Raw genomic sequence first — 23,887 nt, forward strand, 5'->3', positions numbered from 1 at the left:
CACTGGTGCTAAGTTCAGTCTCCCGACTCCCGAGTGTTGAGCGTCAGTTAAAGCTCACCTTCTTAAGCTGCAGGTGGTTGTTAGCAGCTAACAAAACCGTCCCCGTGAAGCCGATTGCAGAGTTAGTGGCTGAGGAGGCTTCTCAGGCTGATTCTCGTGTGATTTGGGAAAATACTCGGTCATAAAGGACGCGGAGCAAGACTCGTCGGATTAACGAAGAAGGAAAGAAGATCTTCAATTCTGCTGATGAAGCTTCAGGCGGAGATCTTGAAGATTACGAGGACTATTCCGAGCGAGGTTAACTACCTATCTTTTCCTTCTGTCTTCCAGAATTATTAATCCTGACAATTGTTTGATGTTTCAGGGACCGCGGCTGACAAGGATGAAGAATTCCCTACAGATACCCCCTCCAAAGTATTTCAGTCTCGTTCTTTTATAGAAGAGTCTGGGATACTTTGGATATGATTGTCCCTACCTTCAGTCGGTATAACGGGACCTCGGAATGGCTTCTGTTCTTGACTCCTTCAATTCTCCAGGCTTTTCGGTGCTTTGTCGAAAGTCTGTAAGAGTTCCGGTGCTGCATTTATTGTCTGACCGTTTGTCGGAATTTTCTGAACTTGAAGTCGATTCCTTTGAGCTGACCATTGATTGTGGCGTCGAGTCTTTATGCACAACGCGTTGTCCGGCGTAGTGTGGTTGAGTTATCCTTAAGAATATTTATAAACAATATTCTCCAGGAACTTCTCAAACCAAAAATAGGGAATAGTTTATACTCATATACCTTATTGGAGTATTAAGAAGCAGTTTATACTCGTATACTTTTCGGAGTGTTTTTGTGCCTAAATGAGCTGAACCGGCTTAAAATGAGCCAAAAAAGGCAGTAAATCGGCTCAAAAAATCCTCCAACTCCTCCGAACAAATGGGAGAGGGGTGAGTGAATGATGGACTGAACCGTCGCTCGATTTGAAGTCGTTTCGATGCTCGGTTCGGCTTCAATTTGGATTTTGGTTCGAACTGGGTCCGGTCCGGTTCGGTTCGGTTTGGTTCAACCCGGTCCACCTTATATAAAGGGGGTCTTTTTCTTTTCTTTTTTCTTTACCCTAGGGCCGGCCCCCCCCTTTTTGCCTCCTTTTTGAATTTCTCTTCCCTCGAGCCTCCGTTCTCCCTCAAAACTCGATCTTCGTCTTAGATTCATCCTTCCTTTTGATCCTTGACTGAGAAATCCCTCGAAACTTCCATATTTAGACTTTCCTTCGAGCCCCTCGAGCGCGTGGTTCGAGCACTTCCAAGATCTAATTTTTGTCGGATCCTCGAGCTTCCCCTCAGGTATATCTCCATAATCTTGATCTATTTCATGTTTGATCTAGTGTATGGAATAGCGGGATCGCATATAAGGGTTGAGGGAGTGATTTGATGCCTCAAGCTCGCCTTTTTAGGGGATAAAAAAGTGATTTTTATTTCTAGATCTGACCTCTTGAATTCTTTTTCTGTAGGCCATTATGTCGCGAGTATCGAGAGGTCGTTTTCCTGCTGCATCGGTTGATGGCGCGCCTCCCTCATATGCTGGTGAGCAATTTTTTGACCTTTTTCGAAAATTTACAAATTAGTCCTCTTTTTTCTGGATATTTGCAAATTAGTCCATTTTACCCCCCGTTGTTCTCCTTGGTGAGGCAACCGGGAAAGGCCTTGGTTCTCCTTGGTGAGGATCGACGCTTTATGGAAATTTTGCAAATTAACCCTCTTCTTCTGAGAATTTTGCAATTTAGTCCTTTTACCCTATTTTGCTCTCCTTGGTGAGGCGATCGGGAAAAGCCTTGATTCTCCTTGGTGAGGATCGACGCTTTAAAGATGGGTTTTGCTTGGTCAAAACCACATCTCATAATAAAGGGGGCGTTTTGACGCTGCATTGTGCTTTATAAGGCAGGGATATATTGTCGATATACCCTATCTTATAAATGCGCAATGTGGCCAAATCGTCTCGCCCTTTATAAGGCAATGACTCTATCTTACCAATTTGTAAGATGAATTCAATTTCCTTTTATATCTGAAATTAACAAACACTTAACTGCTTGTTTTCAGTGGAATATCCTTCCGGAGCTTTTTCATCGCATGCGGTGAATGGACGTCGTGATGAGTATTATTCCACATCTGATGACTTTTCGCCCATTCCGTTCACCTCCCAGTTTGCTCCGGGCACGTCGTTGGAAGTTGTCCAAGTGGTGAGGGAAGGTGGCCATCAAGCTCTTCGCCAGCTGATCACAGATGCGCCTCTCGTGCAGGATGCCAGTTCCGTTCAGTCTCTTAGGAAGACTGACTTCTTGTTTGGAGACTCTACCAGGGATCCCGATGCAGTATTTATTGAGGCTGAGCAGTGGCTTTACCAGACTGGCAGTCGTTATATGTATTTGCCGAAGATTCCTCGACACCGTTCTTTGACTGAGCTCAGGCGCCAAGCTGTGAAGCGGGAGATGTCGTGGAGTTTGACAAAGGAACATGAGAGCGTTCACTGCGGCTATATTACTCATCAGGCAGTTCCTGGTTCGAGTCGAGATCACATTGTTGGACTACATCCTGGAGTACTGGGGCTAGATACTCCGCCTCGCAATGAGTTCCTCACCACTGCTTCTACTTTGAGGAATCGCCTCGCTATCTTAGGACGGGAGATGCCTGCACCGCGCCACAGATTCTATGGTTGGGTCCATTCTTTGGACAGGTTTTGGTGGGCTCGTATGACGAAGTATGTCTTGAGCCGATGGAGCGAGGAGTTACATGCTTGCGGTCTTTATGCAGCCATTCGGGCCACTATGCATGGCTTGCCTACAAGCGCGAAGCATTTCTTTGCCCTATGCGAGCTTTACAATCCAGATTCCAACACTTTTCTGACCAGGCACGGAGAGTTGGGCTTGGCTCTACATGAGATGCACAAGATTTCTGGTTTGCCCATGGGACAGATGTTATACCAGGAGTACTTTCCCTCCAACCATGAGTTGAGTCAGCTGAAGGATCGCGTGCCCGACCGCTACGAGACCTTATGGGATCTCACTTGTCACTACCACATTGCTTTGGCGCAGTCTAAGCCCCTAGCGAAGAGGACCAAAGCAAATGTGAGCCTGAAGCAGTTCGCATCATACTTGTTCAGGAATCTGGAGAGCCATTCTGGCCAATCTATTTGTGAACTGGCACCGCTGACTCCTTCAGAGGTTAATGAGCTGCTGAATAAGACTAACGCCCAATCCTATACCATTAGCAGTTCCGAGAGCGGCTTTCCTGCAGGGACTAAATTCAGATCGTTCTTATATCATGCGACCACACCGATTCGTCCGATGACTCTCCTTGCCGGTTATCTCGCCATGTGGTTGAAGAAATGTGTGGTTCCGTATCAGTCTGGTGACGCTCTGCCACTGGAAGTGCTCTATCCTGCAGTTCAGCTTGCCTATAAGAAGGAACTTTCGCTTCTTTCGGTGATGGTAGCTAACATTCATCGAGGGCTTCGACAGATTTCTAGTACCTTCACATAGAAAGAAGATGCACCGTCGGCTAAGATTCCTCTTACTAAGGTGGAGCTCCCATACACTTATTTGATGGCTTGGTTCGTCCTTCATCGTCCTGATATGATGTCGGTACCTAGCACCGTAGACCGCTCTGTTCCCCTATTACAGTTGTTTGAGAATGGCAGGTGGGAGGGGCGAGGATTCCTTGACATAAATCAGGAAGCAGCTATAGGTCCACAAGTGTTGGGTATTTTCCACTTGCTTCCCGCAGTTCTCGAGCCAATATGGCGAGTGTTTGACTGATGAGGAGAGGCCGAGGGGGACTCAAACTCATTTAGATGTCGGCTGCTTTAACTGGCTAGTGAACATTAGGCCGGGTTATCTGAGCTTCCGGGTGAGGAATCAGTGCTTCACAGAGCCATATCTACCCTGCCGATTCGTCCACCAGTTTGGTTATGATCAGCTTTATGTCGGGAATCCATGTCAGCAGCTTCGGACTCATGGCGGTTTGGTGGATGGTCTCCGGGCATGGCTGTGGACCGTGACGGGCTGTACTGGTGCTAAGTTCAGTCTCCTGAGTGCTGAGCGTCAGTTAAAGCTCACCTTCTTAAACTGCAGGTGGTTGGTAGCAGTTAACAAAACCGTCCCCGTGAAGCCGATTGCAAAGTTAGTGGCTGAGGAGGTTTCTCAGGCTAATTCTCGTGTGATTTGGGAAAATGCTCGGTCATAAAGGACGCGGAGCAAGACTCGTCGGATTAACGAAGAAGGAAAGAAGATCTTCAATTCTGCTGATGAAGCTTCAGGCGGAGATCTTGAAGATTACGAGGACTATTCCGAGCGAGGTTAACTACCTATCTTTTCCTTCTGTCTTCCAGAATTATTAATCCTGACAATTGTTTGATGTTTCAGAGACCGCGGCTGACAAGGATGAAGAATTTCGTCCTTTTTCCCAGGCGAGACCTTCGATTGTTGCCCCAGCTGCCAGGCAGAAGAAACTAGCCCACAAGCCGCGTACAGAGCCGCAAGCATCTGAGATGGATTTGGCTGGGGAAGATCCTGCCAGCGACGGAGGTAATATCTACCCTATAGACCATCCTCTTAATCATTCAGAACTTCAGGCTCATGCTTTTCCATCTCTATATAGGAGAGCGTGGGGAAAGCGAGATGAGTCCCGATCCTGCTCCTCATGATTTTGTACTTTCTGGTGAGCCTGACTCACCACACCAGGTAGAAAAGCCTGCAGAAGCTACCGACGTTGGGGAGACCATCAATGTAGGACCCGATTCAGCGAATCCAGGTACATCTATCATTGATAATATACTCTTTAGATGGCAAACAAAGGAGTTGAATGATTTAGAATTCGTGCCTCCTCTGATTGTCTCTATGCTTCTTGCTCTTTTTTAGATAAATTGCAGGAGGCAAGCGTTGATTTTGGGAATAGAGAGGCTAACACAACCATAAGAGGTAACTCATTTCCATTGGTCGTAGTCTCTTTATTCTTCTTTCGCATTTACATTTTCTTGTGTCAGATTTTTTGATTGATGATTTCGACGAGGAAGGTTTGCTCGTGGACACTCGTATGCTCCACTTTATGTATGGCTCTCCTCAGATTGATGACCAAATGCCTAAAGATATGTTTCCTGAGTCTACAATCCCTAAGAATCCCGAGGATGGTCCTTTTGAAGGTACGTGCCTCTTAAGATATGTTTCCTGAGTCTACAATCCCTAAGAATCCCGAGGATGGTCCTTTTGAAGGTACGTGCCTCTTCTCAAGTTAATTATAGGACTAGCCAATTTTTGACTAATGCAGCTATAATGTGATGCATATGAGAATTCTGTTTTGTGTTTGACAGAAGCTTTTGTCGAGACTGCTCCTATTGAGCCGGCTGTGAGACCAACTATATCAGCTGATACATCCACAGCAGTTACACCTCCACTACCCCTAGTGACTCAAGGGGAAGAAGGTATAAATTAAGCAACTAAGAGATGTTATTTATTTCCTCATCAAGGCTTTTGATGGATTTCTCTCTTTTTTTTTGTGTAGGGCTTTCTTCTCGGCTTCATGTCCTTGTGAAGGAGTTATTATCAGACAACGACCCTGAGAAGATCGTCATCTGTATAGAAGTCCGCTCCTTCTTCTCCTTCATGAATGCTATGATTGGCAAACTTTTCAGCGGCGGACTTTTCCTTCACCAATTTAAGCCTTTCCTTGATTCTAGAATAAATTCAATAAGGGATGCAGGATATCCGGATCTGGCGAAGGCTATAGTTGATGACCTTGGTTGCCTGGAGCACGAGCTTCAGATGTTACATGAGCTCCAGGATGTAGGTGCCTCTTCATTCATTGCTGCCCATTTGGATACTCGCTTACAGACATGGCGCGATACTCGAATTTTTGCTGAGTTCGAGATTCAGGTGCAGCGGGATCGGGTAGACCGAGTTGAGGCTAACCTTGCTGTTAGGTAGACCGAGTTGAGGCTAACCTTGCTGTTAGATCATCTTCACTTGACGATCTTGACCTTTCTATTGCATCTTGCGAGACCAAGATAGAACAGTTCAGAAGAGGGCTTCATGAAGAAGAGGAGACTTTGAGTATCCTTCAGATGACGAAGGTACAGGATCAGCAAGCCCACACTGCCTTATCTGAGGAGTTGAAATCATTGAAGCAGAAGCTGGCCGAGACGGAGGAGATTGCTGTGAAGACTTTAGCCACCACTGAAGAGTCCTTCCGAGCTGAATTGCAGGATGAGCTTAGGCAAGCTTATGATGAGAAGCTGTCTAAGTTTAGTCAGCAGATTTTTAGCCATAGGCTTGATGTATGATTTCATTTACTGAATATTTTAATTTTTGATCCTCTTAGTGGAACTGGTTTTATCTTTATCTTTATCATGATTTCTCATTCTGTTTGGAATGATTGACCATAATACTCACAGGATTTTTGGCAAACCCTCAGCCTTCAACGGGTTTGATAAGCCTTTACCGACTACCGTTTGAGTCGGGCTAGCATGCTGATTGTCTAAATCTGTCCCGCATGTAACGTTGTGCTAAGAGAGTGAATTCTCTGAGACTTTGTGCTATGATGTCGAATACATAGGCTTCGCTATTGTTACGGGAATAGGCTACCCGGCGACACGTGTTAGGTGTTGACTTTAGGATTTTTGGCTAACCTCCAGCCTTCAATGGGTTTGATAAGCCTTTACCGACTACCATTTGAGTCGGGCTAGTATGCGGATTGTCTAAATCTGTTCCGCATGTAACGTTGTGCTAAGAGAGTGACTTCTCTGAGACTTTGTGCTATGGCATCGAATACATAGGCTTCGCCATTGTTACAGGAATAGGCTACCCGACAACGTGTATTAGACGCTGACTCATCCCTACTTTGGCTTCGGGATAAAAGTCCCCAGAATCGAACTCTGGTGTCTTTTTTTACGAAGAAATACTAAACTGGCGACGCGTGTTAGGCGTCGGCATATCCTTTCTTAGGATTCAGGATGAAATTCCCCATGCGTGTAAGGCATGGATTTTGGTGTTATTAATAACAACCTACCACAATGTTGAATATGTGGGCGGGTGTTCTTTTTAACGGTTAAGAACTAACCGGCAGCGCGTGTTAGGCGCAAACTTATCCCTGCTTAGGATTCGGGATAAACTTCCTAGGATGAATCCTAGATTGACAAATTCTTGGAAAAGGTTGGTGTGGGAAAGGAAGAATTTTATATTCTATTTCCCGGTCTTCTTTTAGGGTGAAGGCGAACCCGAATACAAGGAAGGAAGAATTTTATATTCTATTCCTTGATTCTGGAAAGGAAGAATTTTATATTCTATTTCCAGCGAAAAAGAAACTAGAAGTGGGATCTCCACTCCGAGAATCTGGAAGATCTAGATAAACTTACCTTTTATAGGATTGGTTATCTAATCTGAAGATGAGTTTTTCGTTTATCGAAGTGAAATTTCAACTTTGGTTATAACCATGAGAAGGCTTAACCAAAGAGCAAGAAAGGAGTTCTTTCATTCATCGAAAGGGGACTCTGAACTGAAAGTGGACCTCTTATTCATGGAAAGAGTCAAGAGGGGAAATTGCTAGTGTTTTGGGCCAGAAAGACACTTTTGGTGGACTCACTGTCAATTGAAATTGATCAGTGACGGATTTTGGTGGTGAAAATGATTTTTGGGTTATCCTCTAGAATATTAAGTGTAATATTCTTCAAGGAACTTCCCGGTAAATGGGTTATCCTGAACATACTAGGGATAGTACTTTTTCAGGAACTTCCCATTTATTGGCATTAATTGCCTAGCGCCCTCTTAAGTAATCAGGCGATATGCGCCGTTTGAGTAGACTGTGTCTATCACAAACGGTCCTTCTCATTTGGGTTCAAATTTACCTTTCTTCTTAGAGTTGAGGATTATCGGTCGGCGAGCAGCGAGGACCAGATCTCCTTCCTTGAAGCTTCTCTGTCGGACTCTTTTGTTAAAAGCCCTAGATATTCTGGCTTGATAAAACTCAATGTGTTGCTGAGCTTTCAAGCGCTTTTCATCCAACATTTCGAGTTCTTCGAGACGTTTCTGATGTTGTTCTTCTGTCGTCATCTCAGTTGCGAGAGCGATCCGAAGGGATGGGATTTGGATTTCAAATGGTAACACAGCTTCACATCCGTATACCAACGAATATGGGGTAGCTCCTGTAGGTGTGCGTATGGTGGTACAATAAGCCCAGAGTGCTTCACCGAGTTTATCATCCCAATCTCGTTTATTAGTCTTCACGAGCTTTGACAGGATCTTAATGATTGTCTTGTTAAACGCCTCAGCTAATCCATTCGCAGCGGGAAAATAAGCTATTGACGAAACATCTTGAATTTTGAACTTGTTACAAAACCTGACGAAGGCGTTGCTTATGAATTGTGGACCGTTATCATGAATGATCCGTCTTGGCATGCCGTGTCGGTATATGACATGATGTTTGATGAAATTGATGATGTTGTTCATCTTCACTTCTCTAAGCAGAATCGCTTCAGCCCACTTTGAAAAGTAATCCGTGATTGCGAGAATGAATCGATCACCTTTGACTGAAAGGGGAGAAATAGGACCGACAATATCCATACCCCTCGTCTCGAACGGCCAAGACGTGGTTGATGTGTGTAAACGCTCTGGCGGTTGGTGCATATAATTTGCATGTACTTGACAGGCATGACATTCTCGGGCGTATTCGATTGCGTCACGAACCATTGTTGGCCAAAAATATCCCATTCTCCTGATGCAATCATACAGTTTGGGACCGGGCTGATGCGCACCACATTCTCCTTCGTGTGCTTCCTTAAGAACTTCTTCTGCTTCTTTGTTCGAAAGGCATCGGAGTAACAAACCATCGTACCCTCTACGGTATAACGTATGAGTCTCGGTATTATAGAAGAATCTTGGTGCTCTTCGACGGATTGATTCTCTTTCTTTTATATCCTCTGGCAAAATACCATATTGGACGTAGTCAATGATAGGAAAATGCCAGTCTCGGGACTCAGACCCAATTTGAGTTGAATTCATCTCCTTGGCGCTTATGTTTCCGTCATCTTCCTCTTCAATATCCATATCGTATATGGGTATGCAGAGTTGATGCGTCCTTACTGTGACTAATAGCTCAGTTTCGAGAGGCTTCGGGAGGCTGTACGAGTGATACCGCTAGTGCTGCCAGCGCATCCGTGTAAGCGTTCTGGAGACGGGGGATGTATTCAATGAAGAATTCTTCAAAAGATTCTGCCATTTTGATGGCTTCCTGGTGGTACGGGATCAGGTCTTGGTTCCTGACTTCATACTCTCCACGGACTTGGTTGACTATCAATTGAGAATCCCCAAAAGCTTTGAGATATTCGACCCCCAGCTCCTTGGCGAAACTGAGTCCAATGAGAAGCGCGTTGTACTCGGCTATGTTATTGGAACATGGACTAGTCAGTGAATAAGCCCGAGGCATCACATGCATCCCCGGGGAAACTAAGACAACTCCAACTCCGGAGGAGACTTTAGGACATCCGGGGGTTATTGCCCTATTAACTGCTCTCGAAGCACCATCAAAGTATAATTACCATACTTGTTGGTACGATGTAGTGTTAACCTCGTGGGTTTCATCCGGTAAGTCATCATATACTTCTGCCGTATCCGTTGTCGGGTTTTGTCGCCAAAAGATCACAAATCGCTTGTCCTTTGATCGACTTCTGCTGTTTGAAGTGCAAATCATATTGGGACAAGAGAAGGGCCCACTTCGCTAACCGCCAATTTATAGAGGCCGGTTGCGTCATAAATACCTGTACTGGATTAACGTTAGAAATAACGTAAATCGTCTGTCCAACCAGGTAATGCCGCATCTTTTACACTGCGAATACCAATGCGAGGCTTTTTTTCTCAATCATCAGATATCGAGACTCGGCGCCTACCAAGGTCCGACTTAGGTAATAGACTGCTTGTTCGTGACCATTATCATCGTCTTGTGCTAATAAAGCACTTATCGAGTGGTTCATCGCCTTGAGATAAATCAGGAACGGTCTACCTGATTTTGGTGCAACGAGAACAGGAGGATTCGTCAGATATGTTTTGATATCTTCGAATGCTTTTTGGCATGTGTCGTCCCAAATAAATGACACCCCTTTCTTGTTTAGTTTAAAGAATGGTTGGCACTTCCCAGAAAGATTTGAGATGAACCGCCGGATGTAAGCTAACCGCCCTTGCAATCCTCTGAGTTCTCTTAGATTTCTAGGGGGTTGCAGTTCATGTATCGCCTTCACCTTATCAGGATCAATATGTATACCTTTAGTGGTGATGACGAATCCAAAGAATTTTCCGCTGGACATTCCAAGGAATGAGATCGAACATCGTCTTCAAGTCTTTGATGTGATCTTCTTTGTTGCGGCTTTTTACAACCAAATCATCAACGTAGCACTCGACTGTCTTCCTGAGATGTTCTTGGAAAATCTTAGTCATTGCTCGCTGGTACGTGGCGCCTGCATCTTTAGATCGAATGGCATCACCGTGTAGCAAAAGACACCAAGGGGCGTTCTGAACGCTGTATGCTTCTCATCGTCTGGGTGTATCTTGATTTGGTTATATCCTGAAAAACCATCCATAAAAGACATTCTCTCAAATCCGCACGTATTGTCGATAATGACATCTGTGATTGGGAGAGGAAAGTCGTCTTTTGGACATGCCGTATTCAGGTCCCTGAAGTCGATGCAAATCCTGATTTTACCGTTCTTCTTCATGACTGGAACGATATTGGCTAACCCGTCTGGATGTTGCTCCTATAAATCCTGATAAGATCAATTTCTTAATCTTTGCCTCAATGGCTTCCATAATCTGCGGACGAAACTGTCTTTGCTGTTGTTTGACAGGTTTGGCATCCGACTTGATATCGAGGCGGTGCATTGCCACATTGGGGTCGAGCCCTGGCATGTCTTCATAGTTCCAAGCGAAGACGTCAATATATTCCCTGATGAGAGCAATTAATTTCTCCTTCTCACTTGAGGGAAGACTATCGCTAATGAATATAGGCTTTGGGTTGGCCTCGTCACCCATGTTAATTTGGACTATTTTATCTTCAGTGGGGGGTTCTCTCTGTTCGAACCTATCACCATACTGCATGTTCAGGTGATGAACCCACGGGTCTTCCCATGTTGGCATTTGATCATCGTTCTCCATTGTGGACGGATCAGCTGTAGCCATGTTCGCCATTAGGGCTTTGAATGCTTCCCTCAGACTTGTATCAGAATCTCATTCCGAAGAATCTGACGGGTAACCATCTTTGTATTGCTCAGATGATTGGTTATTGATTAACCAGCAACATTGGTCTTCTGAAGATGATTCATACCCTAACCCTCGTCTGAATTTATAATAATCATCCGGTTTCCCTTTTGGTATATATGCTGCTTTGGCTGGAATACGAGGACCTCGATCGAAGTATAAACCTTCTCCGAGTGTGAAATCATATCCATGTTTTTCCATGAGCTTGCGCGCTTCCGGACTATACTTAGATAAACGCCGACCAGGTTTGTCATCATTCTCATCTTCCCTTAAGAAATGATCTGGTAATGGATAACCCTCTCCTTTACCGTAAATCACTTCTCTTTGGCCTCCTATTTTGGTAGGGATGACCAGGGTTGTTCGAAATAATGCTGGAGGCGTTTCTTGATAGGCAAATCTGCAAGCGCACGGCCTCGTTGTAGGTATCAAGGTCGATCCCACAAGGACTAGGGGTTAATTACCAAATCTCATGTTATTCGACTAGCTAAATCAATGAGTAAATTAGAAGAGATTTAATAAAAGAAATAAAATAAACAACTAATCAGATGGAATTCAATATAATGAAGGACTAGGATTGGGTTATCACCATAACTTAGGTGTTCAATGATAAATTATTTCAATTCTTGGTGTTGGATTAATCTATAAAGGGTGAATTAGCCTAAATTAATCTAAAGCCTCTTTCAAGGTCTAAAGATCGTGCCTAATTAATCTCAATTAACCTACTTTCGTGGAATTAAGATTAAGCTAAACTCATTAAGCCTTATGCTAACCCAAATCAAATCCCCAAGGAATCTAGCCTACTTTCGTGGTTCGAGCTCCCTGCTTAATTTCTAGAGATCCGGTATTAATCTTCACCTTTCAGTCCTTCAATTAATTACCTATGATTGCTAATACGGTGATCAAGCGAATCAACAAAATTAAAACACTAGAAATCAAGTTCAAAGATTTAAACTTTCACCAAGAACCTATATCAATTCATCATCAATCACCAAAAAGTTGGGTTCTTTCCCAATCCTAGACAAGAAATCTACTCACACATGATTGGAATAAGAGAAGACATCAAATAATTATGCAAACCAATCATAAGAAGAAATAAATCAAAGAGTCTGCACCACACCAGGGTGTGGTAGGGGCTGTTTTGCTAATTTCGTGCTTGTCTGTACAGTCTTCGGTATTTTGGCTATAACTTTTGCGTCCGACCTCGGAATGAGGTGATTCAAGTTGCATTGGAATCCTGTTAACGATATCTACAACTTTTATCTTTTGAGTTTGTCTTGATTCAAATTGCATCATGGTCGAAATTCCAGTTCTTCATACTTGTGCATCCATTTTCTTCACGAACCATGCCTTCAAAATCTTGTTATTGCTTCAAACTCTTATAAAACTTCCAACGATCATCAAATCTTTCAATCTTGAGCCAATACCTACATATAAGAACACAAACAACAGTAGTATCCTCGATCTAAACATGAAATATGCATCAAACGCTCGTAAATCATGCTTGAAACACACTAAGATAATGCATATTTTACGTGTTTATCAACTCCCCCAAGCTTAGACTTTTCCTTGTCCTCAAGCAAATAAACAATAAAAATTAGGAGGAGTGAAAGACAAATAGAGTAGGGAGCACCCCCTCATCAATCCTTTAACCAATATCAAACATATCACAAAACAAATACTTTTCATCGGGACTTAACATATTAATTTCCGAACTCTCAACAAAATCACATTTCAAAATTTATTTACGATCACAAGCATCACAAGTCAAGGATACCCATCCTATCTAATAATCAAATCAAAGTAGAAAAAAGAAATTCATGTAACTAGCTTCAATCCCGAAGTACTAAAATTGAGACCTTCAGGTAGTTAAATTGGTAGACCTCACTTTAGGATAAGTGGACTCTCAATCTCTCATGTGTTTAAGGATGTGATTGTATCGCTCAAAATTCTTCCGAATGGATGTATTCAATCCATAAGCTTGCATTTCATCTCAATTCTCCACCACTTCGAAAACTAATGCATGCAACAAAATCATGAGGTCTTTTATTTGGTTGTAACGGGGCAAGGGTCAAAAGGTAGGATATATATTTGGGATTGTAGTTGAAAGCCTATCACTAGTGGAGCGATACTTGTAAAATATTTGATCTCAAAATAAGATCAATGAAATTCAAACAAACTTCATCATCTATTAAAGAACTTCTTCCAACTACTCATTTTAGTATGCCATAATAAATTCTTTCGACACCCGCAATTACATACACCATAAAGAGGACACTTTATTCATCTTTTTTTTCTCAATTTCATTTCTTTTTTTTTTCTTTCTTTTTTGTATAAAAGAAGCAAACACCTACTTTCACACCCCCAATCTTACATTTCATTGCTCATATAACCCGTTATATCATAAATTGTGCTCCACTAGCTTAGACAATGGGTGAGGGATACAATCGGATTTTGAAGGTTACATATGTGGGTTTAATCAATAAAATTAGGCTCATAGGCTCAAGGGGCTAATCAAAGGAAACAATAGTGCATGGTAGGCTATTTGGCAAATGTGGACTATAAACAAAAATGTGCCTCAATCACCTTTTATGCATACAAAAGTTATATGTGGCATTGAAGAGATTCAATGCAAGTTCTAGTATCCTACACCATTGGAGAATATCACACAAGCAAAGAAAATAATGATTGGATATGCAATGCATCCAATTTCAGGCTCAAAATCTCACGGTTTTATTTGTCTACCAAATTTAATTCCCCTCTTGTCTCAATAGAGTAATGGTTATGACGCTAGCCGCATAAATGCTAAATCCTATAAGACAAGAGAACATTCAAGTCCGATTCTCCCATATTGTTAACTTGTAATCAAACGCCTTTGAGAATCAGTTGAAAGATGGTATAAGAAGTTGTCAAGTCCCAATTAATGAGCATCTATCTAGTTCAGTGATCGATAAAGGTTAAGCATTCATGTCATCATCAGGAGATCATTTCCCTAATTGTTTTTGTTTTTGTTTTTGTTTTTGTTTTTATTTTGTTTTTTTTTTGTTTTTTTTGTTTTTTTTTTGTTTTTTTTTTTTTTGAGGAATTGTTCTCCCTTCTCCTCACCTGCATGATTGAAAATGTTATAAGTTAAATTTATTCCGATCCAATTGCCTAAAAAATAAAATAAAATAAAATAAGATAAATAAAATGGATGAAAACTTGGGTTGCCTCCCAAGAAGCGCTCGTTTATGGTCTTGAGCTCGACCCCTTTTTGCGCTTAATTATCCGACGAAGGGGGATCAGAAAGGGTATAAGTGACCCATTTCTCGTGTTGTTCCCCTACAATGTAGTGCTTCAATCGTTTCCCATTCACCTTGAAAGATCCCGTTGTTTCACTCCAGACTTCAACAACTCCACTAGGAAAAACCTCGCGGATTTGAAACGGTCCGGACCACCTAGACTTGAGCTTGCCCAGAAAAAGCTTCAAACGAGAGTTGAAAAGTAATACCATATCTCCTTGATTAAACTCTCTTCGAAGGATATTCTTATCGTGCCATCGTTTAGTCTTTTCTTTATAAATACGAGCATTCTCATACGAATCCAAACGCAGCTCATCTAGCTCATGAAGTTGAAGCTTTCTTTTCTCACCTGCGGTCTTCATATCAAAATTTAGGTGTTTGATAGACCAATATGCCTTGTGCTCTAACTCAACTGGGAGGTGACACGATTTTTCATATACCAATTTGAATGGTGTCATACCTATGGGCGTTTTGTATGCAGTTCGATAGGCCCATAAGGCATCTGTGAGTTTCATAGACCAATCCTTTCTTGAACGATTAACTGTTTTCTCCAAAATACTCTTAATTTCACGATTCGAAACTTCCACTTGACCACTAGTTTGAGGATGATGGTATGGCGTGGCAACCTTATGAGTGACCCCATATTGTCTTAAGAGAGCTTCGAATTTTCTTTCAATGAAGTGTGAACCTCCATCACTGATTACCGTCCGTGGCACCCCAAATCTTGGAAAAATAACATTCTTGAATAGTTTCACAACAACTTTAGCATCGTTGGTGGGGGATGCTATCGCTTCTACCCATTTGGAGACGTAGTCCACCGCCACTAAGATGAACTTGTTGTTACACGATGACGGGAACGGTCCCATGAAATATATCCCCCACACATCAAAGACTTCAATTTCCAAGATGGAGTGTAAAGGCATCTCATGTCGCTTCGAAATATTCCCGGTCCTCTCTTGCATCCCGGAAAAGATTCGGCCAATAGAAACCTGATTGTAAAACTTTTGCAGTTGTCTTTGAAGTGCTTGCATGTCCTCCGTAAGAAGATGAATGGCAATGATGGAGAATACTTGTAACCTCATTTTCAGGAACGCACCTTCTAAACATCTCATCAACACACCGTTTGTATAGAAACGGTTCATCCCAAAAATAATACTTCAAGTCAGCAAAGAATTTCTTTTTCTGTTGATAGCTCAGATCTGGAGGCAAGACTCCACACACTAGGTAGTTGACGAAGTCCGCATACCATGGTGCATCCAATCTTTCAATGGCTAACAACTGATCATCTGGGAAAGAGTCATCGATCGGTAGTTCATCCTCCTCCTTATCATGTGATTCTTGCTTCATCCTCGACAAATGGTCTGCCACCAAATTTTCCGTCCCTTTCTTGTCCTTGATCTCTAGGTCAAATTCTTGCAAAAGTAGTATCCATCGGATCAACCTAGGCTTGGCATCTTGCTTGCTCAAAAGATATTTGATGGCGGAGTGGTCGGTATAAACGATGACTTTGGACCCCACTAAGTAAGACCTGAACTTGTCAAAGGCGAATACAACTGCTAATAGCTCCTTTTCAGTGGTAGCGTAGTTAACTTGGGCTTCATCAAGAGTGCGACTAGCATAATAAATTACATGAACTATCTTGTTCTTCCTTTGGCCCAACACAGCACCAACCGCATAATCACTTGCATCAGTCATGACTTCAAATGGGAGATTCCAGTCCGGCGGTTGCATAATAGGAGTTGTTATCAATGTTTCTTTTAACCTGCAAAAAGTATCAAGACATTCATCAGTGAAATCAAAGGTAGCATCTTTAAGAAGAAGGTTAGTTAATGGTTTTGAAATTTTTGAGAAATCTTTGATGAAACGCCGATAGAAACTGGCATGTCCCAAGAAACTTCTTACTCCCCTAACCGACGTTGGTGGAGGCAATTTTTCAATGACTTCCACTTTTGATCGATCAACCTCAATTCCACGCTCAGACACCTTGTGCCCTAAAACTATTCCATCCCTTACCATAAAGTAGCATTTCTCCCAGTTTAGGACTAAATTAACTTCTTCGCAACGCTACAAAACTCGAGACAAGTTAGATAAACAACCATCAAAAGTAGTTCCATACACGAAGAAGTCATCCATAAACACGTCCATAATATCCTCTATAAAATCAGAGAAAATGGCCATCATACATCGTTGAAAAGTGGCGGGGACATTGCAAAGACCAAAAGGCATGCGCCTATAAGCAAAGGTCCTATAGGGACAGGTAAAAGTGGTCTTTTCCTGGTCACTAGGATGGATAGGAATTTGGAAAAATCCCGAATAGCCATCTAAATAACAAAAATATGAATGCCTAGCCAACCTTTCCAACATCTGGTCTATAAAGGGAAGTGGAAAATGATCTTTTCGGATTGCCTTGTTCAATTTCCTATAATCAATACACATCCTCCAACCCATAACCGTCCTAGTAGGGATAAGTTCGTCATTTGCATTCTTAACTACGGTCACACCTCCCTTTTTAGGAATCACATGAACCGGGTTAACCCATTCACTATCAGAAATAGGATAGATTACCCTAGAATCTAGTAGCTTAAGCACTTCCTTTTTAACCACTTCTTTCATGTTAGGATTTAATCTACGTTGGTGTTCTATAGAGGGTTTATGATCATCTTCCAAGAGAATTCTATGCATGCAAATTGATGGATTAATTCCCTTAATGTCGTTCATGGTGTATCCTATGACCTTGCGATGCATCCTAAGTGTTCTAAGCAACTTATCAGTTTCATTTTCATTCAGACATGCATTCACAATCACAGGATAAGTAAAATCAGGGTCAATAAATTCATACCTTAAAGAGGAAGGGAGGGGTTTTAATTCTACCTTTGGTGCATTATCCTCTTCACAAATAGAACCTTTTGTATCTAGCATCAATCTTTCAAGCTTTGCATTTCGAAGTGGAGCAGTTGATGTTGATTCTAAAGATTGAGCATACGCGGCTACCTCGGGGTCTTCATCATTTATTGAACCATCACTTACCAAACATTTCTCAAGTGGATCAGCTGAGTTATTATTTGCAATTTGCTCATGTGTACACTTGTCAATGACGTCGACCCTGTAACAAATTTTATCAGTTAGAGGGAGTTTTATAGTATTGCTTAAATCAAATTCTACTGTCTTCCCTCCAATATTTAGAGAGAGCCTTCCATTTTTAACATCGATTATAGCACCTGCAGTAGCAAGGAAGGGTCTTCCTAATATAATTGGAATGTTAGAATCTTCTTCTATTTCTAAAATAACGAAGTCAACCGGGATAAAGAACTTACCGACCTGGATAGGTATATCTTCAAATATACCTACCGGATATTTTACCGATCGATCCGCCAATTGGAGTGATATCGTGGTTGGCTTCAAATCACCTATGCCAAGCTTCTTACAAATAGACATCGGCATCAAACTTACGCTTGCACCTAAATCACACAAAGCACGGTTAATAGAGACATTACCAATAACACAAGGAATAGAAAATGAACCTGGATCCTTAAGCTTAGGAGGCAGCTTATTCTGGATGATAGCACTACACTCCTCAGTAAGGGCCACAGTCTCGTATTCTTCCAACTTTCTTTTGTTAGATAGGATCTCTTTCAAGAACTTAGCATAAGAAGGCATTTGAGAAATAGCTTCAGTGAACGGGATATTGATGTGCAACTTTTTCAAAATCTCCAAAAATTTTCCGAATTGCTTTTCTAACTTAGCCTTAGCTAGCCTTTATGGAAAGGGTACAGGAGGCTTGTAAGGAGCGGGGGCCACATATTTTTCAACTTTTTCTTCTTCTTGCATTTGGGTCTCATTATCCACATCTATCACGTTTTCATTTTTTCTTCATGATGACCATCCACCCCATCATTTTCCTTCATCTTGGGTCCCTCATATTGTTTTCCACTTCTAAGAGTTATAGCATTCACATGACTCCTGGGATTTGTCTCGGGTTGTCCAGGTAGCATGCCTGAAGGCCTAGAGGAAGAGCTAACATTTTGTGCCAATTGGGTGATTTGTGTCTCTAACATCTTGTTATGCGTAGCTAGGGAATCCATCTTAGAGGCCAATTGTTTTACCACCTCATTCGTGGTTTGTTGTTGCTGCTTAAACTCTTCATTCAATTTTGATTGAGTCGTCACAAACTTCTCCATCATATTTTCCAAATTTGACTTTTGAGAAGGAAAATTGGATTGAGGAGCACGAAAACCAGGTGGACCAAAATTAGATGCAGGCATGGGATTTCCAGGTGGGTTTCTATAAGAAAAATTAGGATGATTCCTCCACCCCGGATTATAAGTATTGGAGAATGGGTCTCCCTTCTGATTAAAGTTATTAACATAGTTAACTTGCTCATTACCAGAAGTATCAATGGATGGGGGGTTTCCTAATTGACATTGAAGTGCAGAATGACCCACATAGCCACATATCTCACATGAAATTGAAGTAGACGCCACAGAATTAATACTCAAACCTTCAACTTTCTTAAATAAAGCATCAACTTTAGAGGATATATGGTCTAAAGCATCTATTTCATACTTGCCTCCTTTTGATGTCTGAGGAGCACGCTCGTTCGCCCATTGATAGTGATTCTGAGCCATGTCTTCAATGAGAGTGTATGCCTCGTCTATTGTTTTGTTCATCAAAGCTCCTCCTGCAGCAGCATCAACAGTCATCCGTGTGTTGTAAGTGAGCCCGTTGTAGAAGGTGTGAACAATTAACCACTTCTCCAGTCCATGGTGAGGGCACATCCTCAATAATTCCTTGTAGCGTTCCCAAGCTTCATAAAGTGACTCTCCTTCCTTCTGTACAAAGCTTGTGATCTGGTTCCTCATCTGTGCTGTTTTACTTGGAGGAAAATACTTTGCAAGAAACGCTCTGGACAATTGATCCCAAGTGGTGATGGACCCAGCTGGCAATGAGTGCAACCAAGCCCTAGCCTTGTCCCTTAGAGAGAACGGAAATAATCTGAGTCGAATAGCATCATTGGTCACTCCATTAAGTTTCAAAGTGTCGCAATACTCCAAGAAAATCGATAGGTGGAGGTTCGGGTCTTCAGTAGCACCTCCTCCAAACTGATTCTGCTGAGCCATTGAGAGCAGTGATGGTTTCAGCTCAAAGTTATTAGCTTCAACATTGGGCCTTGTAATGCTTGATTGTGTGCCTTGAGCATTTGGGGCTGCGAAATCCTTAAGAAGCTGATTTTGATCTCCCATCGTAGCTTGTTCTGTGTTCCTTTGCTCCCTTATATACCTTCTTATCTCTTCAAGAGTCACCGATAGTTCAGGATTGTTTTCGTCGTGTAATTCTGTTTGATGCCCTTGCATAAAAGAAAGTGAGAAGCAAAGAGGATAAAAAATAAAAATCTAGTCTAGCTTAATAACGTAAGCACTCAATATTAACACTGTAGTCCCCGACAACGGCGCCAAAAACTTGATAGGCAAATCCGCAAGCGCACGGACTCGTTGTAGCTATCAAGGTCGATCCCACAAGGACTAGGGGTTAATTACCAAATCTCACGTTATTCGACTAGCTAAATCAATGAGTAAATTAGAAGAGATTTAATAAAAGAAATAAAATAAACAATTAATTGGATGGAATTCAATATAATGAAGGACTAGGATTGGGTTATCACCACAACTTAGGTGTTCAATGATAAATTATTTCAATTCTTGGTGTTGGTTTAATCTAGAAAGGGTGAATTAGCCTAAATTAATCTAAAGCCTCTTTCAATGTCTAAAGATATTAGCCTAAATTAATCTAATTAATCTCAATTAACCTACTTTCGTGGAATTAAGATTAAGCTAAACCCATTAAGTCTTATGCTAACCCAAATCAAATCCCCAAGGAATCTAGCCTACTTTCGTGGTTCGAGCTCCCTGCTTAATTTCTAGAGATCCGGTATTAATCTTCACCTTTCAGTCCTTCAATTAATTACCTATGATTGCTAATCCGGTGATCAAGCGAATCAACAAGACAAGCGAATCAACAAGATTAAAACACAAGAAATTAAGTTTAAAGATCTAAACTTTCACCAAGAACATATCTTAATTCATCATCAATCACCAAAAAGTCGGGTTCTTTCCCAACCCTAGACAAGAAATCTACTCACACATGATTGGAATAAGAGAAGACATTTGTAACAACCGTAATTTTTGATACGTGTTTAAATAAATTTTCTAGTATTTAAAATATTATATTATTAATTTTTTTTCCTAATTTCTAGAATTTTTTGAGTTTTCAAAATAAATAAATAATAATATATATAGTCTTGTATTTATTAATTTTGCTAAATATTAATTTATGGTTTAGTGATTTTTATATAATCAATGGTAACTAATACTATTAATGACCTTGTTATATTTGATGTAAACCTGAGTTTAGTACATTAGTACATATGTAAATATATAAATATTTAGCTGTTAATTATTTATTAATATTATTATATGTCTAATTATTAATATAATGTTTATTTTGAAAAATCATGCAAAATATTCCCATAATATTCTCTCCCTTAATTTCCTCCCGTTTGAATTCTTTCCAAATTCTTTTTCCCAATCAGCCTTAATCACTTTCCAATCATCTCCTTAATCATGTTTATTTTATACCATTTCTCTTCTCAATCACGTGTATTTATCTCTTCTTCCATTTTCTCTCATTTTCAAATTTCAAAAACAATCAATTAAATATTTGATACTTACCTTATCTCTCTCCCGTACTCTATCTATTTCTCTCTCCAATCTATTTTCAAATCTTTTCTCTCTCCAAATCTCTTTTTAAATCACAACAACATCTCTCTCCCACCAGTACCCTCTCTCTCTCTTCTCTCTCCTCTCTGTTCTCTCCTTTTTCTCTCCCAGCGTCACCCCGACCACCGCACCGGCCCACCGCCGTTCGCCGTCTCCTTCAAACTCCAGGCGACCGCCTCTCACAGAGCAACCGACCAGCCGCTCGCCTCCGACCCAGCAGCTCCGACGACCTGCCGCCCCATCTCGCCGGCCCATAACCCCCCAGCCAGTCGCCAGCCAACTCATCGTTCTCCTACCTTCGTCGCCCCCACTCGCCATCCCCGTCAAAGCCGCGCAGGCCTTTCCGACCAACTTGCCGATCGCCCCCCGTCCCTGGCACCCTTCTCTCCAGCGCCCAGCCCTCGACCCACGCGCTTCCGTCGTCCGCCTAATCCAACCACCTCGGCACCTGCTCCTATCATCACCCACATCGCATGCCTCTCACCCCAGCGACCATTTCTTCCGACGCCCCGCCTTGCCTCTCCTGAGCTGACTCGCCGCCTCCCTAAGTCAACAGCCGCTCTCACCTCCGCGCCTCCAGCGCCTCCTCTCCGACAACCCAACGCCTGACCTCAGCACACCGCCCTGACAAGCCCCTAGTCTCATGCGAAGCATACGACGACTCAGACCGTGCTCACTCCTCCTCTCTCGTCTTCTCCGACGAACACCCCCGCTCGACCTCCGCCACCCTTTAGTCCAGATCCGCACCGCTCGCCGTCCTCCGCCTCCGACCACAGCTGCATCGCCGGCAAGCCCCTCGCAGTCAGATCTCCCCGCCTGAACCTCGTTGTCGTTCAGTTTCCCTGCCCAGATCCAGCGAGCCGCCAGATCCCTCAACTCCGGCGAGCCACGCCGACAGCCCCCTCTACGTCGTAGGCAAGATTCTGCTCTCCCGTTTCGTAGTTTGATTATTTACATTTTTTTATGAATTATTTGTATAGTTTAATTGTGACGTATTTATCTGCGTGGGTTGTTTAGTGAAAAATATTGATTTACATAATGGATATGTGATAAATGACATTTTCAGAATAATTATAATGAATTAAAAGAATTTAGTTCGACATTAGAATCATTTTTAGATAATTATAATAATTTAAAAGAATTTATTTTGGAAAATGAAGTAGTTTAGATTAATTGTTAAGCAAAATAATTTAAAATGAATTAATTTAGAAAAAGATTATTTTCTGATTATATAGCTGCTGTTTATGATTTATAATTCTTATTTTGATTATCTGAAATATTATGATATTATTACACATGATTAGTTGCATTGATTGATTGCTCCATGTTGTGATTGAGAATCATTAGGAGTTTATGACTATAGTGACCTGTATGACACCGTTAGGGTCTAGAATCTCGTGTGTAGTTAACCTGGAATTACGAGAATTGGGATGAGAAGTCTTGGTCTATGTGAGCGGTTGGGATTGTTGATGTATATTCCGGGCTCGCGCTGGTGAAGTTTGTGTAGTCACCGGGGTGGGTCCGAGGAGTTGTGATATGAGATTGTTGATGTATTTTCCAGGCTCGCGCCAGCGCCTTGTGTCGGCCTGGGGTGGGTTTGAGGTGTGCGGTGTTATCAAGATTATTGATTGTTTTCCAGGCTCACGCCAGTGTCTTGTTTCGGCCTGGGGTGGGTCTGAGGTGAGGTGATATTGAGATTATTATTTGTTTTCCAGGCTCGCGTTTCGGCCTGGGGTGGGTCTGAGGTGAGGTGATATTGAGATTATTATTTGTTTTCCAGGCTCGCGCCAGTGTCTTGTTTCGGCATGGGGTGGGTCTGAGGTGTGCGGTGATATCGAGATTATTATTTGTTTTCCAGGCTCGCGCCAGCGTCTTGTTTCGGCCTGGGGTGGGTCTGAGGAGCAGGGATATTGAGATTGTTGATTATTTGAGATGAGTGATGAGATAGTTAGTTACATGACCTCGATTCTTGGCTAAGTATGATTCTTGTGAGATATAGATCGGTTGTCTTTCTTTTCATGCATAGATCGGGATTAATATTTAATTATTTACAATTCGAGACATATGGTATATACATGAGGGTTTCCTTGTTTGGATTATTTCGCTCGACGTACTACGTCTCTTGTTGTAGATTTTTAAGTATTAATTCCATCTAGTGTATGCCCTTATGATTTGGATGATTAGACTGATCGCTAGCTGCATGATTCGTTACCTGATCGATTCTGGATGCTTATTGTTATCATAATTTAGTAGTGTTTTCATGTTGATTGTGGATTTCAATTGTACGTTCTTTTGTTGTTTTTGTTATCGTATCGTTTTTCGCATTGGATTTCTGTTCGTTCTATTTTCTTTGTGGGGTCGGGTCTTGCCGTGCGCCATACACCTGACGTACACCTGTTTTCTCTGGTGTACGTCAGACTTAGATGAAGAACAGGTTCAGCTGGAGATCATTAGGAGCCAGAGCATTCTCAGCAGGAGTGCCCTGCAGACGGAGCAGAAGAAGCTGAAGCTTAGTTATTTGATCTTAGTTTTCTTTTTATAGCATTTCTTTCCGCTGGATTATTGT

The sequence above is a fragment of the Asparagus officinalis genome, chromosome 1, assembly GCF_001876935.1.
Source record: "Asparagus officinalis chromosome 1, Aspof.V1, whole genome shotgun sequence".
Lineage (NCBI taxonomy): Eukaryota > Viridiplantae > Streptophyta > Magnoliopsida > Asparagales > Asparagaceae > Asparagus > Asparagus officinalis.